Here is a 16,862-nt window from a genome sequence, read left to right as displayed (position 1 = left end):
TGGGCACCATCCTTAAGACAAGTATGTCAAATAAGAAAAAAGAAAACCAAGGACAGAGGCCTCAGAACTGCATCCTAAACTCCCATCCATTCAAGTCCCTTTACACGCAGCGTCCAGTCCTCGCTCTGCATGTCCGAGCTCAACATTCACCGAATATTTACTCTTGTAATAAGTATTAATAAAGGATGAGATTTGGAGGGATAGCAGATGCGAATTCCAGAACACTAGAAATGGACTTATAAAATAAGACAGTTTAAACTAAGGCCACTTTCCAATTCCCTATGAGCCCACGTCCATTTGATGCATGTATTTGTCTACTCTGCATAGAAGAATGTATTTCCTGAGTCGCAAATAATCAACAAGATTTTCTGTCATTGTTCACTAGGCATGAGAGCTAGTAGAAAGATGGAAATAATAAAGTAATCTGTCTAGAGGTAGATTACACGTAGATATGACAGAAATTCACTTTCCACACATTTCACTCTAGAGCACAGGGAGATGAGCGGCCTCATTGTCCGTAAATTCGCACATCAACATGGGGGAACGTGGTGGAAAGAGAGAAGAAATGTAAGGTGGAAAACAACTATGATTACAATGCAAAATATTTTATTTTAAGGTCAGTCTCCCCACACTTAGACCACAAAGAGCCTATGAAAATGGTCCATGAATTTCTTATCCCAAACATAGTAATACGTGTAACGAAAGTTGCTGTTTAACAATCAGAAAAAAAGTTTTAAAACTATTTTGTCCTGAGTAATCAATCAGCAAATGGAATCAATGGTAAGAAAGTTCACTCGTAGGTGGGTGTCGAACAATGAGAACACATGGACACAGAGACGGGAGCATCACACACTGGGGTCTGTCGGGGGAAAACAGGGGAAGGACAGTGGGGGGTGGGGAGTTGGGGAGAGATAGCATGGGGAGAAATGCCAGATATAGGTGATGGGGAGGAAGGCAGCAAACCACATTGCCATGTATGTACCTATGCAACAATCCTGCATGTTCTTCACGTGTGCCCCAAAACCTAAACCATAAATAAATATATAAATATTTGTATATACTTCTGGTTTCTTTTTTAAAATATAATATAAATATATATATAAATATAAATATATAAATATATATATAATATATATTTATATTATATTTTAAAAAAGAAAGTTCAGCTGGAAAATCATGCGAGGAAATCTGTGAGAGGAGTTCCGGTTTTCGTTAATTTCCGGTGGATAGCGAGCTGCTCCCACTGTTGTGTTTCCGCCTGGAGATAACCCGTGGCAGTCGTTAACCCTGCGATGCCTTCCACGTACAGAGCCTCAACAACATCCCTGCCTGGAAATCAAGAATTGTACGTTTAGGGAATTCAAACCCAGTTAGCTGTTGGCCTAAGTAAAATGTTACTATGAAGCTAAATCTGTAGGGAAGAGGGAAGCAAACCCGAATAACCCATTCACAAGTCCAACAGAAATGCCTCTTGGATGAACTCGGTTTTACTGCACACCCGAGCAGGTGTCTCTTTGCGGACATTGTTCCAGAGTGTACCCAAGTATTTGGGGAGATGTGTAGACTGGTGACTGTGTGTCTCTTCCACCAGCCCAGTCTCCTGTATGTGGGGTGCACATAGGCCTGGACCAGGCTCAGGGATCAGGGCCTTCTAACGGCATCTGTGGTTCAACACTTCCTAAATTATCTGGAGGTAAAGGGGAGGATGTTTAAAGATTCCCACATACTTATTTAGACTAATTGTTTTATGAGACACCTTACAATATTTGTTTGAAATGATCATGCCCTTGAATTCTTTTCTAAGTCAAGTCGCTACAGAAGCTCCTGCATTCTCAGGCTGTGTGCTTATCTGGATGTGTGGGTTACAAAGAGCCTGTGGCCCTGCTCGGCTGCAGCCCACATTCTGAAGGGCACTGCAATCATGTCTCTCAGTGTCTTCATGCTCTTCCCATCTCTTTATGTATATATATATATTTTACTGTGTTTTAGGTTTTGGGGTACATGTGAAGAACATGCAGGATTGTTGCATAGGTACATGCACAGCAATGTGGTTTGCTGCCTTCCTCCCCATCGCCTGTATCTGAAGGTGGTGGAGGTTTCAGGAGGATGCGCGTGCTTTCTGTGCAGTCAGCAGCATTTAGGTCAAGGCTGCTAGCCTCATTCCCTTCCTGACTCCCCTCCTGCTTCTCCCTTGCATTCTCTCCACACGCTCTTCCCTCCATGCTGCTATGGAGATTCCCAACAGATCCAGGTTCGGAAGCCAAGTGCCAGCTGCCACCCATGAGCCAGGAATCTCTGGTAACCCCTGGATTTATGCACCCCGGAAGGCCTCCTGGCTCAGCCTGACATCGAGGCTCCCACGTCTGGCTGAACATCTTGATCCTTTCTTCTCTGTAGCGGCTTCTGCATTAAGCTCTTTTCTCCAGTTAAGGAGGCAGAACCACAGTAGGTCCATTTGCATAAATTCAATCCTCTTTGATTCTCCCAGCCAGAATTATCTCTTGCTATCCCAAATCATACAGTCCTTCATCTCTGCCTCCAAAGCGACTCATGACTTCGGATCTAATATTAGAAATCACGTATACAGCATGGGCACATGTGCTGGGGACTACTGTTTGTGTCTCTCCACAGTCATATGTTGAGCCCTGATGTGATGGTGTCAGGCGGTGGGGCACGTGGGGAGTCATTAGGTCACATGCGTGGCGTCTTCATGAAGGGACTGCTGTCTTTTTAAGAAGGAAGAGAGAGCCAAGCTCTGTGCCTTTACCTGGTGAGGATGCAGCCAGAAGAAACTGTCCGCAACTCTGAAAGGGAGCCCTCGCCGGACACCAGGTGTGGAGACACCTTCATCTGGACTTGGAGCCTCCAGAGCGAGGAGAAACGATGCCTGTTGCTGAAGCCGTCTGGTCTTTGGTGTCTGGTTACAGCAGCCTGGGTAGCCTCACACAGTATCGTAGACGGCCACGGACTGACAGCAGCCTGCGCCTGCCACCCCACATTTCTTCAGTCATCAGCATGGTGTCTTGTACATTCACACGAAATCATGTATCCCCTTTGCATAGCTATCTGTGAGTCTCTACCATGTGCCAGATAGAAGGATGGATGAAGAGGGAGAGAAAGGAGTGATACGTCACTTAATCAGAGGGCTGTTTCACTTGAAATGTGCCCCCAAAATGACACGGGAACAATGAAAACATTATGACCAATCTCCCTAATCGGTACCCAGTGTATTCAGGAATCCTTTAAGCGTAGCTATAAAAGGACATGAAGGACAATAGGCAATCAAGCTAAAGTAGTTAATAAAGAAAGTACAGCAGTCTCTGCCTGCCCTGAAGCACCTGCCCCAGCTTGGTCAGGACGCGGCGCCCCCTCCCAGCCAGCGTGAAGCTGTAGAGGTGGAGATGTCAGCGAGAGGAGCAAAGCACTGGGCATCCTGCTCATCATGACCTTCCTCTTTAAAGATCAGCTGTTCTCTTCCCTTCCTCATCTTATTGTCGAGTTTATGATGTCAGAATGGACAAGCTCCTTACCCATGTCAAGGACGTGGCTGTGTGTTCTCCGCTTCCTGCTTCCGGGGTCCCGCGGCCTGTGCTGGCTCCAGAGGTCCTGCGTCTGCACGTGTGCACATGTGTTTACGGGATTCTCACCATGAATCATGTCTGCAGTGAAGCGTTCTGATGTACAGCAAGGAACTGACAGGTGACCCTTCGGTTTGTCTTTGTTTCAACAGTTTGGCTAGGTCACAAGTGGACATAGTGCCAACAGTATGAATCTTTAAATTAGAATTTGGGGAGCTCAAATTCTAATTAAAAGCTCAGTTGCCCACACAGTCCAAGAACACCCACTTGGGGAAGGCTCTGCGGAGCTCCCTCATTTTGTTTATTCCGGTTAATGAAAGACGATTCCTGCACTCCTAAACAACGTTCACGCACATCGGCCATGATGTGACACCGTAGGCGGCCGGCTTGAAAAGCCCCCGCCCCACTGGAACGGTAGGAATTCATGCTGCAGGTCAGTTTGTCTTCAGAGGCAGAACTGTCTTCATGTCCCCTAAAGGGAACAAACAGAGCCTGCCTGGCCAGATGGCCTCTCTGAGCAGAGGCGCTGAGGTCATCTGGTGGTTATGGGAGTCAGCTGGGGCTGCCATACGAAGTGCCAGAGGCTGCGCGTTTAAACAACAGAAATCATTTTCTCATAGTTCTAGGAGGAGGAAGTCCGACATCAAAAGTCACAAAGTGTGGTTTCTAGAGAGGGCCTGAGTCCTGGCTGTCAAACAGCCACACTCGCCCTGTTCTCACATGGCAGAGAGAGCACTCGGGCATCGCTGAGTCTTCTTACAAAAGTGCCAGCTCCCTGGACAGCGATGCCATGCCCATGACCTCATTCTACCCCAATGGCCTCCTTGGGTTTGAGGGTTTTAGTGTATGAATTTTGGAGGGACACATAGTTCAGTCCATACCAGCACTGTTTTTGCAAAGTGGGTGGATCAACCGTAGATCTTCAGAGGGAGATAACAGAATTCAGAGAAATTTAGAGGCTGGGAAGAGTGTGTTCGTGATTCCTTCTGCCTGCTGCTCTTAGCCACTCCCAGGTGGCACGGTGGATCCCGGTGAGGCCTTGCCCCGCGCAGCACTCCCACCAGCTGCAGTAACACCCTCCTGGCCTGCCTGAAGCTGAGGACGACAGGCACCCTATTGTCCGGTTCTCTTCCCAACGCTTGCTCGACTGCAGTCCTGTCATCACCCATTCCTGGCACCAGCTGACCTCCCATATTCTCTGGGCCTCTCAGATACCCGCGCCTCGCCCTCCTCCCGGCCTCACCCTCCTCCCGGCCTCGCTGAGCCCTGGTGCTCTCAGAGGTGCACCTGCCCCCAGGGTGGGTGTCTTTCCTTTACCACTACTTCTCCATCTCATCCTTTTGCTTAAAGAAAGTAATGGTCAGATCCAAAACTGAAAGAATAGAAAACTAAATGACCGGCTCTCAGGGGAAGGCGCTTTAGTGTGTGCACATTTGGGAGTTTGGACGGGAACCAGAGAAGTAGCCTCTGCCTTGACTCTCAGCAGTAGTACCTCCAGCACAGGCCTCTTCTCCGAACTCCTGAAGCCCATATTCAACTATGAATTTCTCCATCCCGGCGTCTCGGCGTAACCCATCTAAGCTGATCTCTGGATGTCCCTCCCAAGTGCTTCCCCACCAGGCTTTGCCAGTTGAGCAAATGGCACTTTCACTCCACTGGCTGCTCAGAGAACTCTTGGAAGTCACCCCTGATGCGTCTCCTTCTCATGCCCCGTGACCATTTGGTCAGGAAATCCCATGGGCCCTGCACCTCCAGTGCTTTGAGGGATCTCCCATCTCCACCCCTGGTGCCCGAGCTCCTTGCCTGTGCCCCTGCAGCCCCTGGCTCCCTCCTCTCCACTCCGGCCCCTTCTCCACCTGCAGTGGAGGGATCCTAGGACAGTGTCATTTCCAGGACTCTCTGGGGACTGTGCCTTCTGGGCAGCTTAGTATCTCTCAGGTAAGCAAAAGCCCAGCCTCGTGTCCACATGCCCCCAGCCACATTTCTGGACTCTTTCCTGACCACCTCCTCCTCATTCCTCTGCTGGGGGCACCAATGGCCTATTCACTGTTGCAGGACCTTCGGGCCCTGGTTCTGCCTTCAGCCATCAGGAAAAGGCTAAATAGTGAGTGAGAAGAAACGCAAAATGCGTAAGAACAGGGATTTTCCTAAAGGGTTAAAGCACACGTAGAAATGACTTCTGATAAATGAGACATTTGGAAAGGACAGAGACCAGTAGAGAAAATGGGTGCCGTGGACACGTCTCCAATCCTGTCAGGTTCCTATACGATTGGTGCTGTGGTTTTGGTGGCTATTTAAATCTATCATGCCAGGAGGATGGAAATGTTCCACCCCTGCAGATGGTAATCCTCCTGAGGAGCAGACTTTGGCCAGAGCCAGTGTCGGGAGGGGGTGGGAAGCCACTGGGAGCACAGTGCAGCAGGGCATGTAGGCGGTGCCTGGGCCTGCGGTGAGTGACAGAAATCCCTGCCCCAGGGCAGGGGGCTGTGCACCGGATCTCGCACCTCTGAGTGGTGTGTCAGCGTGTGACAGATACCCAGCCATGAGGGCTGCTGTGCTGCAAGTCTGAGAGGCCACCACGGAGGAAATCTGGGTTACAGGAGGGAAAAACATCTGAAAAGTCAATTGCCATTTGCATGTCTGAAGGTACGGAAGTAATGTAAAAGCATTGCTTTCATCCACCCATGAAAAACATTACTGTGGGTGAAATTAGAATTCATACTTTTTTTTGGTATTTTAAATCTTTTGTTTCCATTATTAAAATCCAGATAAATGATATAAAGACCTTACAGAATACTAACGAGACACTTCAAATGCTTACCCTATGGACACTCAATTATCCATAGGATACATCTGTATAAAAAGAAAGCAAAAGGGGAAAGGGAAGCACAAAGAAGGGAGCAAAGGGACCGTGGAGAAATTATAACAAACATAATTACTGTACGTTTCAAAATAGCTAGAAAAGAAGAACTGAAATGTTCCCAACACAGAAAAGATAAGTGTTTGAAGTGATGGTTAGCCAGTTCCCTCATACAATCATTACATGTTGTGTACATGTATGAAAACACGTAACTCCAAAATAATTAAGACTATTGCATAGCAATTAAAACTTTTAAAAAGAAGGAAGGGAGGAATGAAGGAAGGAAGAAAGGAAGGGAAGGAGGGAGGAAGGAAGGAAGGAGGGAGGAAGGAAGAAAGGAAAAGAGGAAGGGTGGGATGGAGAGGGGAGGGAGGAGGGAGGCAGGAAGGAAGGAAGGAAGGAAGGAAGGAAGGAAGGAAGGAAGGAAGGAAGGAAGGAAGGAGGACTATTGCATTCAAAGCACTCAAATGTCACTGGAATTTACTTACAGCATAAACTGAATTTTCTTCCTAAAACATTTAGGAGAATAGAAAAAGGGCCATTCTTAATCACTCACAATATGCGAACACTCTTAGCTTCTATTACCAGTATTGGAAGCATTTTGCTTCAGGAGATTTGGGCTTGTTTTTTTCTAAAGCTAAGGGGAGTAGCCTGAGAAAGAAGGCATAGTGTACTTACAGCATATGTTTAAATAAACAGTATTAACACCAGCCAGACGGTTGCAATGAACAACATTTCTAATAACACCACTTTGCATGGGAATTTAAACTGTAGACCTTGTAAAATGTCTCCTTACACTCATAGTCTCAGAATGCTTTTAAAGCATGCCATGGTAAGATAGAGACGAAATGGAGGCGAATCCCTCCCGCAGCCTGGGTAGAGGCTGACTCAAGCCAGCCTGCACCCTGGTCCAGGGGCCAATCCATGAGACCCTCAGAGCCTCCACTCGGAGAGCTGTGAGGCTCAGGAACACATCTTGATCCCTATGGGGTGCTGTGACGGGGCTGGAACAAGGAAAGCTGATGGCCACACACCGAGACAAGGGCAGTGTTGTGCCAGGAGCATGAGCAAGTGTGGTAGAGTCAGCCAGAGCCTGTGCCCTGGCATGGGGTGGGGACCACAGCTGGGGAGTGCTGGTGGTCGGATGTCACTGTGGGCAGACACTGAGCAGGCCCTGGAGGATAAATGGGTAGACGCGTTTGAAAACTCATTTCAAGAAAATATAATAATAAAATTGTGTGTGTGTGTGTGTGCGCGCAGTCATGTGGAAACAAACTGCATCTGCCAGCATCACGTTGCTGGGGCCCTTCTGGGCAGTCCTTCATCTAAAAGCACTGGTTGAACCTAAAAGGCTGAAGCTAATACCTTCACATACCTATGTTCTGTGGTTTCAGCACTACAGGGTAAGGTCTGGTCATAGGAGGTCAGAAGTCATCCCACCCGTATGAGGCACCAAGCCCCAGTACCCTCCGCTGGGCGATTTGGATGCTGTTGAATGAGAAGAACAAAATCAGGAGTGGGAAGTGGTTTCCTTGAGGTCGGGCCGCAGCTGGTGTGAGCTCATGCCTGAGTGCTGCGTCCCACCCTAGGTCGGCTGCTCTGAAACAGCAGCTCCTGCTCGGGGACGGCTTCTGTACCGCGTCCGTGGAATGTGAGCACTACTTCCTTTTCATTTCAACAGGCGCCATGAAAACTTTCCACGTATATACTGAGCATGCTTCCTGCTGCCGCCGAGATGGGACGACGTCTTCCCAGCCTCATCTCAGCCCATCTTCCCACTGTCACCTTCCACACATAGCCCACCTATTCGCTCACACCTCCACACCTCGTTCTCGGCCTCAGGAGAACGTCCCAGCCAGCCTCCTCTGCCTGGCACTGCCTGTGCTTTCTTCAGCGCCATCACAAGCGACACGGGTCCGCCTCGCCCCAGCAGGCCTCTCCTCTCTGCCTGACAAACTGCCTTGCCTAGTGACTGTTGCTTTGTGGAGTTGTGTTTTATTCATCGGCTGCACTTCTGGGTGGAATGTGAGCATTCACAGCCCTGTTCCTGGGCCACCAGACACAGCGGTGTGTGAGTCATGGGTCCTCAGGGTCCCTGTGAAGTGAAACAGTGTTTCGGGCTTCCTGTCAAAAAGTGAACATTTTTGCCGGGGAAGGCCTGTTACAGTTGATGTCAGTGCACTGCAGAGAACGCTCTGAAAGCCGGTGTGCGCCCTGCCCTCCTGCGTGTGGCTCCACGCACAGAGCCCGCTGCCCACACAGCCCTGAGCGGACAGGTCCGCTCAGCCAGGAAGGCGACAGTTGTTACAGGCTTGGAGGTTTCTCCATTCCTCCTATCAGAATTGTTTAACTCATTGGGGTGTGGATCAGACAGTTCTTTAAAATGTTACAAATATGTCAGTTAATTAATAAAGTCCATTTACAACCACACAGAGAAATGGTTTCAGGAATTCAAGGCTGGGCAACAGGGAGGGCTCTGGGGAACCGGGAAGACCCCGGTCACTCTCTGGGTTCGTTAGTTCCCGCTTCCGCGGGTCCTCCTGACATCTTTCGGCTCATATATGAGGCCGGTCATCATATGCAACGGTGCTGTTAGCAACCTTGCCCCACAGAAAAGCAGCCTGGGAAGGCTGGGCGGGCTTCACGGACCACGCCTTCATTTCAGACTGACGGATCCCTGATGCTCACCCTCTCTGCAGGTGCACATGAGAACATCCTTCCCATTTCCCATTTACCCGCTTTCTACCTCCTGCTCATGATTCTCTGTTGCCTCCATATCAGATGCTGAGCCTGTTACTCCACACCCCCCAGGAAGCCCTCCTGGGCCTGCCCATCCAAACAAACACTCCCATCCCAGAGCCCATGGTGCTTGACCACCGCACCACGCAGGTGCCTTTACTTCACCTGCTAAACTTCGACTGACTCTTAATTTTCCCAAATGTTCTACCTTTACTCATCTTTTCACCCTTCATACTTGAGGGTGGTTTGTACAAAGCATTTGCTCAAAGGTGATCTTGTGACAACCGCTTCTGTTGCCTCTCATCAAGTAAAGGATGACGGCGTCCCATGGGTGGGCAGGTAGTCCCACACGGGAGGGAAGGGAACACAGACTGCACAGAGGAACACCACGGCCAGAACGGAGGACGTGGTGAACAGCCACAGTCACATACACGTTCACGTTTCCACACCCTCCACTGTGCTTGTCAGTGAATGTGGATGCTAGGAAGTTAAGTTGTCTAGAGTCCTGGCAGTGCTTCCTTTCCTATAAGAGGGATGAGTTAGAATTTCAATAGTGTGGAAAAGAAAGAATGACAGGATTAAGCAGCTATAAAGTTCCTGCCCTTCAGGTGTTATGTAAAGTTAAACTACAAATGATGATATAAAAATTGTAATTATAGAGAAAAATGAAGCTGCATATGCTTTGCAACAGAAGAAAGAAGAAAGAAAAAATCCCCGTGAATACAGGCAGCGTAACGGCTCAGCCACCTACTGATTAAGCTGCCCTAACATGAACAGGAAAAGTAACTATCGTATATTCCTAGCAAAATTTAAAACAATAATTGCTTTGAATATCTTTGGGAATTCATCCAATATTACAAGTAGTAGAAAAGTCATTAATAAGTAATTTCTGCTTGCGGTAGGAAAATAGGAAAGGTATCTATTAATTACAAAATACTTCTCACATACAAAATTAGCCTTTTTTCCTATATAACAACTGTCAAATTTCTTAGATTTTCAAGAAATTTCAAGAGGAAAGTAAACAGAAAAGCTTTTACTTTTATGAGCTAATGGTAGTGGCCACACGTGTGCTATGTGTGAGGTGCTAATGGTTGGGTTCCATGTGTTGTGTACACGCAGGATGTGACACACAGCAACCCGTGTGGCCTCCACAATAATTCTAAGAGGTCCAGGCTATTATCTTCATTTTACAGAAGACGAAACTGAGTGGCAGAGGGGGAATTTATCCTCAGAATCCAAAGGTAGAAAGCTGGTTTATTTCCTGTTGGTCTGATGCAGAATCCCTCTTCTGTGACTGTCACACAACTTCCCATTTATGGAAGTGTTTAATATGGAGAATTTTAAAAAGACGCAAAGTTTTAAAGATAACGGTATAATACACCCATATATCTGTCAGTTACAAAATTGTGATTTGGCCACTGTCACTTATCTAGACCCCTATTTGATAATTATTTCTATATTACTTGGAAGAAAATTCCAGAGATCATATAGTTTTACCTACAAATGCTTCAGTGTGCATATCTAACATGTTAGAGCTTTATTTTTAAGCACAGTCATGACAGTATTAAGATACTTAAGAAATGAACAGTGATTATGTAATATCAGGTAGACGTTTTAAATAGTTGATGCTTTAAACTTCAGGGGTGAATGTAACATGTGAAGCTATATTTTTCCTATGTGTGAATACTGTGTGTTTCTTTTTAGGGGAAGCAATGGGACAGTGGTGAACAATGAAGGGATAAAGGGTCCCCTTGAGCCCGAGGCCACATCACCTGAGGAAAGGTGAACACAGCACAGGAACTCATCAGGGACAAAAAGCCTCTCTCTTTCTCCTGTTCTGACTTCTTAGCCACGCTCCCCCTTGCCCAGCTCTGGGAGGCACATTCACCGGGGCTCTGTGCTCCCCTCCGCAGAAGCCTGTGTCTGAGCTGCAGGTGTCACCTGAGAAGCCCTGACCATCTCAGTTGTTATCTTTCACCCCACACCACTTAAGAGGATTCTTAAAATTAAAGGAGAGCGCTCCTCAGTGGACCTTCGTTTAGAGCTGTTTAGCATTCCTTAGTGTCTTAGCAGTTGTGATGCTGTAAGGCCACTATGAAGTTCTGGGTATAGAAGTCAAAACGCCCCCGGTTTTAAGGCTTAAGATCGTATACCGGTGAGTAGTATCTACTTTTCCTAGATCTCAAGGCTATGCCTGAGTGTGAAAATAGTTGAGGTGTGACGGACAACAATGCTCTCTTACATAGCAGAGAATCATTATCATGATTCAGCCATTCAACCTGGAAGAGGAAGAAGAAGGAGAAGAAAAAGAAGAGGAGGAGGAGGAAGAGGGTAGGGCAGAGGAGAGAAGGAAAGGTGAAGGAAGGGAAGAAGAGAGGGAGGGTCCAGGAGGAAGGAAGAAAAAATGAAGTAAGATAGTAAGTAAGAGAGAAAGAGGGAGGGTAGGGGGAGGGGAGAGAGAGGGAGGGAGAAAGGAAGGAACGAAGGTGGGAAGGGAGGGAGGGAGGGAGGGAAGGAAATGAAGGAAGGAAGGAAGGAAGGAAGGAAGGAAGGAAGGAAGGAAGGAAGGAAGGAAAAGAGGGAGGGTGGGAGGAAGGGAGGGAGAGAGGAAGGAAGGAAGGAGGGAGGGAGGGAAGGAAGGAGGGAAGAAAATAAAGAAGGAAGGAAGGAGGGAGAAGGGAAGAAGGAAGGGAAGGAAGGGAAGGGAGAAAGGAAAAGGAGGGAAGGGAGGGAGTAAGGGAGAGAGGAGGGGAGGGAGGGAGGAAGGAAGGAAGGGAGGGAGGGAATCGAGATTATTCCTCAAATGAAAGCCTGCACCTGCCACCTGCTCCATACCCAGGTTGCTTTTCCCTCTCAGTTTAAGTTTCCCTTCAAGTTTCTTGGCCAGGTAATTAGGGTTGAGTGACAGCCTTCAAGGTATTTCCATTCGCCATTCTATGTTTATAAGGGTTTTTAATGTATACCCTCAAGTAGGCAACACTGCACACTGGGAGTTTCTTTCACTGGCTTCTTCTAATCAGAGACTGTAAACTACGAAAGGTAGAAAGCTGTTGTCAGCAGACAGAACTTATGTGATTTATCTACTTGAGAAGCAGGACGAGCGTGTGGCATAAAGTCAAGGATGGGGTAAGAGGTCAACGAAACAAAAGCTTCGATGTAGAAAAATGATGTGGAATTTCAAATAGATGGATATAACACATAGTAAAAACAGGCATCAGAAAAGAGGAAATAGAAAGTAGTAAGTGTCATCGGTCAGAAAACATTAAAGGAAAATTTAAGAAAACACTTATGAACAACTCAATTCATTTGTGGACTGAAGTAGAAAGTATTAGATTTTCTGAGAAGTTTTTCTTCCTGTAAGGGGGATTTCGAGCATACACTGTTCCTGCTTGTATGATGTCAGATTTGGTCACTTTAGTGAATACACCGCAAAACACTGGTGAGACATTGCGTACGTGCCCTGGTTGTGTGACTCACAGCTCTAGTGAGACATTGCACGCGTGCCCTAATTGTGTGGCTCACAGCTCTAGTGACACATTGCACACGTGCCCTGGTTGTGTGGCTCACAGCTCTAGTGAGATATTGCACACATGCCCTAATTGTATGGCTCACAGCTCTAGTGAGACATTGCACACGTGCTTTAATTGTGTGGCTCACAGCTCTAGTGAGACATTGCACACGTGCCCTGGTTGTGTGACTCACAGCTCTAGTGAGACATTGCGTACGTGCCCTAATTGTGTGGCTCACAGCTCTAGTGAGACATTGCACATGTGCCCTAATTGTGTGGCTCACAGCTCTAGTGACACATTGCACGTGTGCCCTGGTTGTGTGGCTCACAGCTCTAGTGAGACATTGCACATGTGCCCTTGTTGTGTGGCTCACAGCTCTAGTGAGACATTGCACATGTGCCCTTGTTGTGTGGCTCACAGCTCTAGTGACACATTGCACGTGTGCCCTAATTGTGTGGCTCACAGCTCTAGTGACACATTGCACGTGTGCCCTAATTGTGTGGCTCATAGCTCTAGTGAGACATTGCACACATGCCCTTGTTGTGTGGCTCACAGCTCTAGTGAGACATTGCACACGTGTCCTAATTGTGCGGCTCACAGCTCTAGTGAGACATTGCACGCGTGCCCTAATTGTGCGGCTCACAGCTCTAGTGAGACATTGCACGCGTGCCCTAATTGTGCGGCTCACAGCTCTAGTGACACATTGCACGTGTGCCCTAATTGTGTGGCTCACAGTTCTAGTGACACATTGCACGTGTGCCCTGGTTGTGTGGCTCACAGCTCTAGTGAGACATTGCATGTGCCCTCGTTGTGTGGCTCACAGCTGACACGTTGCTAATTTGTTGCTATTGCTTCATTCTCTCGCATATCAAAGTTGCCTTGGTAATAGGCATTATCTCCAAGATGACCAAGTGAACCAACTCCCAGAAACTGTTTGGAGTTAAACATTTGGAGGGGTAAAGGCCTTCACCTGCCCATTCCATGTGAGACAGAAATCAGGAGCTCAGACTATGTGGTGCCTGCTAAACGGAACTAACCTTCTCTCTGCTCTTGTGCACATTACATAATGCTGTGCCTCAGGTCTCTCCTGCTGGAAATGGTGATGATAATGTTTCCTTCCCTAGCGTTATCTTAAGGATGAAGTCAGGTAACCCGTGTCAACTTCATAGGACATGGCTGCAGCGCGGAAGTGTGTGCAGGGTGACTATGCGTGTGCAACATTGCATCAGAGTTAGACCCCATCAGGGGTAGAAAGGGAGCGTCAACCAAACAAAACTTAACACGAGAAACATCCAGAGCTTTGTGAGCTAAACCCCAGAACCCCAAGCACAAAATTTTATCCTAAAATTTTGTGGTTAAAGTCTCCTCAAAAATTTCTAATCCCTTCATTTGACTGAAGTGACCAAGGCTTAGAGAAGCCTGGAGGCTTGCTGGGTGCAGCCATAGGGGACCCATTAGGTTTTCCAGCTTTTGATGTGGGTTTGTTTTATACCAGATGTACAAAACTGTGGTGACCTGGTTTAGCTCTGTCCCCACCGAAATCTCATCTTCAACTGTAGTTTCCACAATCCCCACATGTCGTGGGATGGACCCAGTGGAAGGTAATTGAATGATGGGGGTGGTGACCCTATGCCGTTCTCGTGTTATGAGTACATTCTCATGAGATCTGATGGTTTATTGGGGGCTTCTCTCCTTTGCTCAGCTCTTCTCCTCCCTGTGGCCCTGTGAAGAAGGTGCCTTTCTTCAGCTTTGCCTTCTGCCATGATAAGTTTCCTCAGGCCTCCCCAGCCATGCTCGACTGTGACTCAGTTACACCTCTTTTCGTCATACATTACCCAGTCTTGGGAATTTCCTCATGGCAGTGTGAAAACCAACTAATACACGTGGCATGACTTTTCACGTTGTAACCAGTAACAGTGTGGAGCAAATGACTTTTGTTTTCTTTTTAATATAATTGTTGGTAATATGGACAGAAGTGGGAGGAGTAAATGTCTGTGTCTTCCTGATTGACTGTAAAAATTTTTCCAACTAGCTCGTGCAGGTGGTCAAGAACTGAGGCCAAAATGTATTGCTTTATGGAGATTTAACAGACTTATACCAATTTTTTTGATGAGGTCAACTTGTTAACTTGTGTATTTAGAAAAACTATATCAAATATTGAAAATACTGTCATATGACATAGAAATTAGCCCGTAGACCTGGAACACATTCTGAACATAGTAGATCATTAAAGTATATCCATTACGTTGAATTGAATTAGTCTTAGTCTGTAGCTCTCCAGAGGCTAAAAGTAAGAACGACAGATGCTTATTATAAAATTTGAATAGTACTCAAACCCTCAGAACAGTCCAACAATGGAATAAGTTGCCGTGTTGAGTTGTAAGCTCTCCATTCCTGGAAATATTCGAGAAGCAATAAAAAGGCTACTTTTTTAAGGGTGGGTGACATGGGGGCAGAAATGTTCCCAGGGCGCACTCTGGCATTTAGTATGATGCACACAATCCTGGCTTTCTTTAATGCTGTGGACCTTGAAATGTCCAGAGTTATGCACCAGAAATAACGACGGTCACTATATTAAACCGCTCATACTGAGGTTTCGTTTTTAAAGTAAGTGCAATGCTTTCCATACTGTATTTCAGAGACTTAATACAAGCGTGGATTCTGTAACTGAAAGGTGAACTTCTCCAAAGCTGGCCAGGCTCTATCATTTACAGATCACCACTGCCTCTCGCAGTACATTACACACAGTGGGTACTTCACACATTGATTCAATATATAAACAAAAAAACCAAAGTGACAGAATTTTAACTGAGTTTATGAGAATTTAGAACATATTTTGAAATACATTTTTAGGGTTTACAAAACTAAATTTATGCTATGAGATTAGTTTTTTCTTAAGGTGGAATTCATGACACTTCTATGTGTAATGGCAGACAGTTCAAACACTGGATGATTAGCTGTGTTTTCAATAGCAAAGGACATGCAGTGAGGCGGCCACACATAAAATTAAGCAGGATTCTGAAGATATTGACCATCTCAAAAGCCTCAAAATGGACATAGCCTTAGATCAGGCAATTCTACTGTGAATTTATCTTAAGGAAATCTTCAACAGTGTGAAAGGTTTTAGGTAAAGAATACTTGTTAAAACCGTGTTTATAAGGCAAAAATTTAAAAGTCCAACTTACGAAATTACAATAATTGATGAAATATATTTAGTATATCCATAAAGTAGAATGCTAGATATGGTAACAGAATAAAATAAGGTAACAGAAAAGTAGTTCTTCAGGCTGGGTGCAGTGGCTCACACCTGTAATCCTAGCCCTTTGGGAGGCCAAGGTGGGTGGATCATTTGAGGTCAGGAGTTCGAGACCAGCCTGGCCAACATAGTGAAACCCCGTCTTTACTAAAAATGCAAAAGTTAGCCAGGTGAGGTGGCATTTGCCTGTAATCCTGGCTACTTGAGAGGCAGGAGAATCGCTTGAACCTAAAAGGCAGAGGTTGCAGTGAACCAAGATTATGCCACTGCACTCCAGTCTGGGTGACAGAGCCAGACTCTGTCTCAAAAAAGAAAAGAAAAAAAAGTTATTTATAGAGGAGGTTACATACAATGCATAAAGGGAAAAAGGAGCAAAGAACAAATGGTACGGTTTGACCACGTTAATTTAAAATCTTATTAAAGACTATCAAATCGATCTCGAAGAATTTTCAGCAATATAGGACTGGTGGTTCTCTCTGAATTTTTGAATTTCCAGTGCTTTTAAAAATGAAATTATCTATTATTCTAATATTTTAATTTTTCTACAATGGACACACACTAATTATGTAAAGAAAATAAAAGTTTAAAAATGTGATCACTGGCAGTTTGACATTAATGCAGAGAATGACATTGAAAGGACAAGTTGCTAAAGATATTGACACCAAAAATAAGAGAAAGTGCACAGGTGATACCTTGAAGAGTAGGAATTTAAAAACACTTGGTTGTGTGGCCAACAGAGAACACTGGGTCCAACAGATGGTTCAGTCTTTGCTGGAAATTTAATTTGTAGAATTTCTCAGTTCCACCCACTCATAACTGGAAGAGAAAGTGAAGGCCACAAAAGCTGAGCGTCTGCTTCGAAGTATCCCAGCAGTAAGGGCTGCCCAGACCTCGGACCTGCCCGTGGTCAGGCAATGCCA

The 16,862-nt window shown here is 46.2% G+C and overlaps 1 protein-coding gene across 50 annotated transcripts in view; it reads right to left on the bottom strand.

Moving 5' to 3' along the window:
* The window catches only part of MYT1L (myelin transcription factor 1 like), a 565,076-nt gene that overhangs the window by 491,443 nt on the left and 56,771 nt on the right, over positions 1-16,862 (bottom strand). The gene's annotated exons all lie outside the window — the stretch shown is intronic.

The sequence above is a fragment of the Callithrix jacchus genome, chromosome 14 (assembly GCF_049354715.1).
Source record: "Callithrix jacchus isolate 240 chromosome 14, calJac240_pri, whole genome shotgun sequence".
In the NCBI taxonomy this organism is placed as follows: domain Eukaryota; kingdom Metazoa; phylum Chordata; class Mammalia; order Primates; family Cebidae; genus Callithrix; species Callithrix jacchus.
The sequence above is the reverse complement of the archived record's forward strand: the minus strand, read 5'-3'. Positions and strand labels throughout refer to the sequence as shown.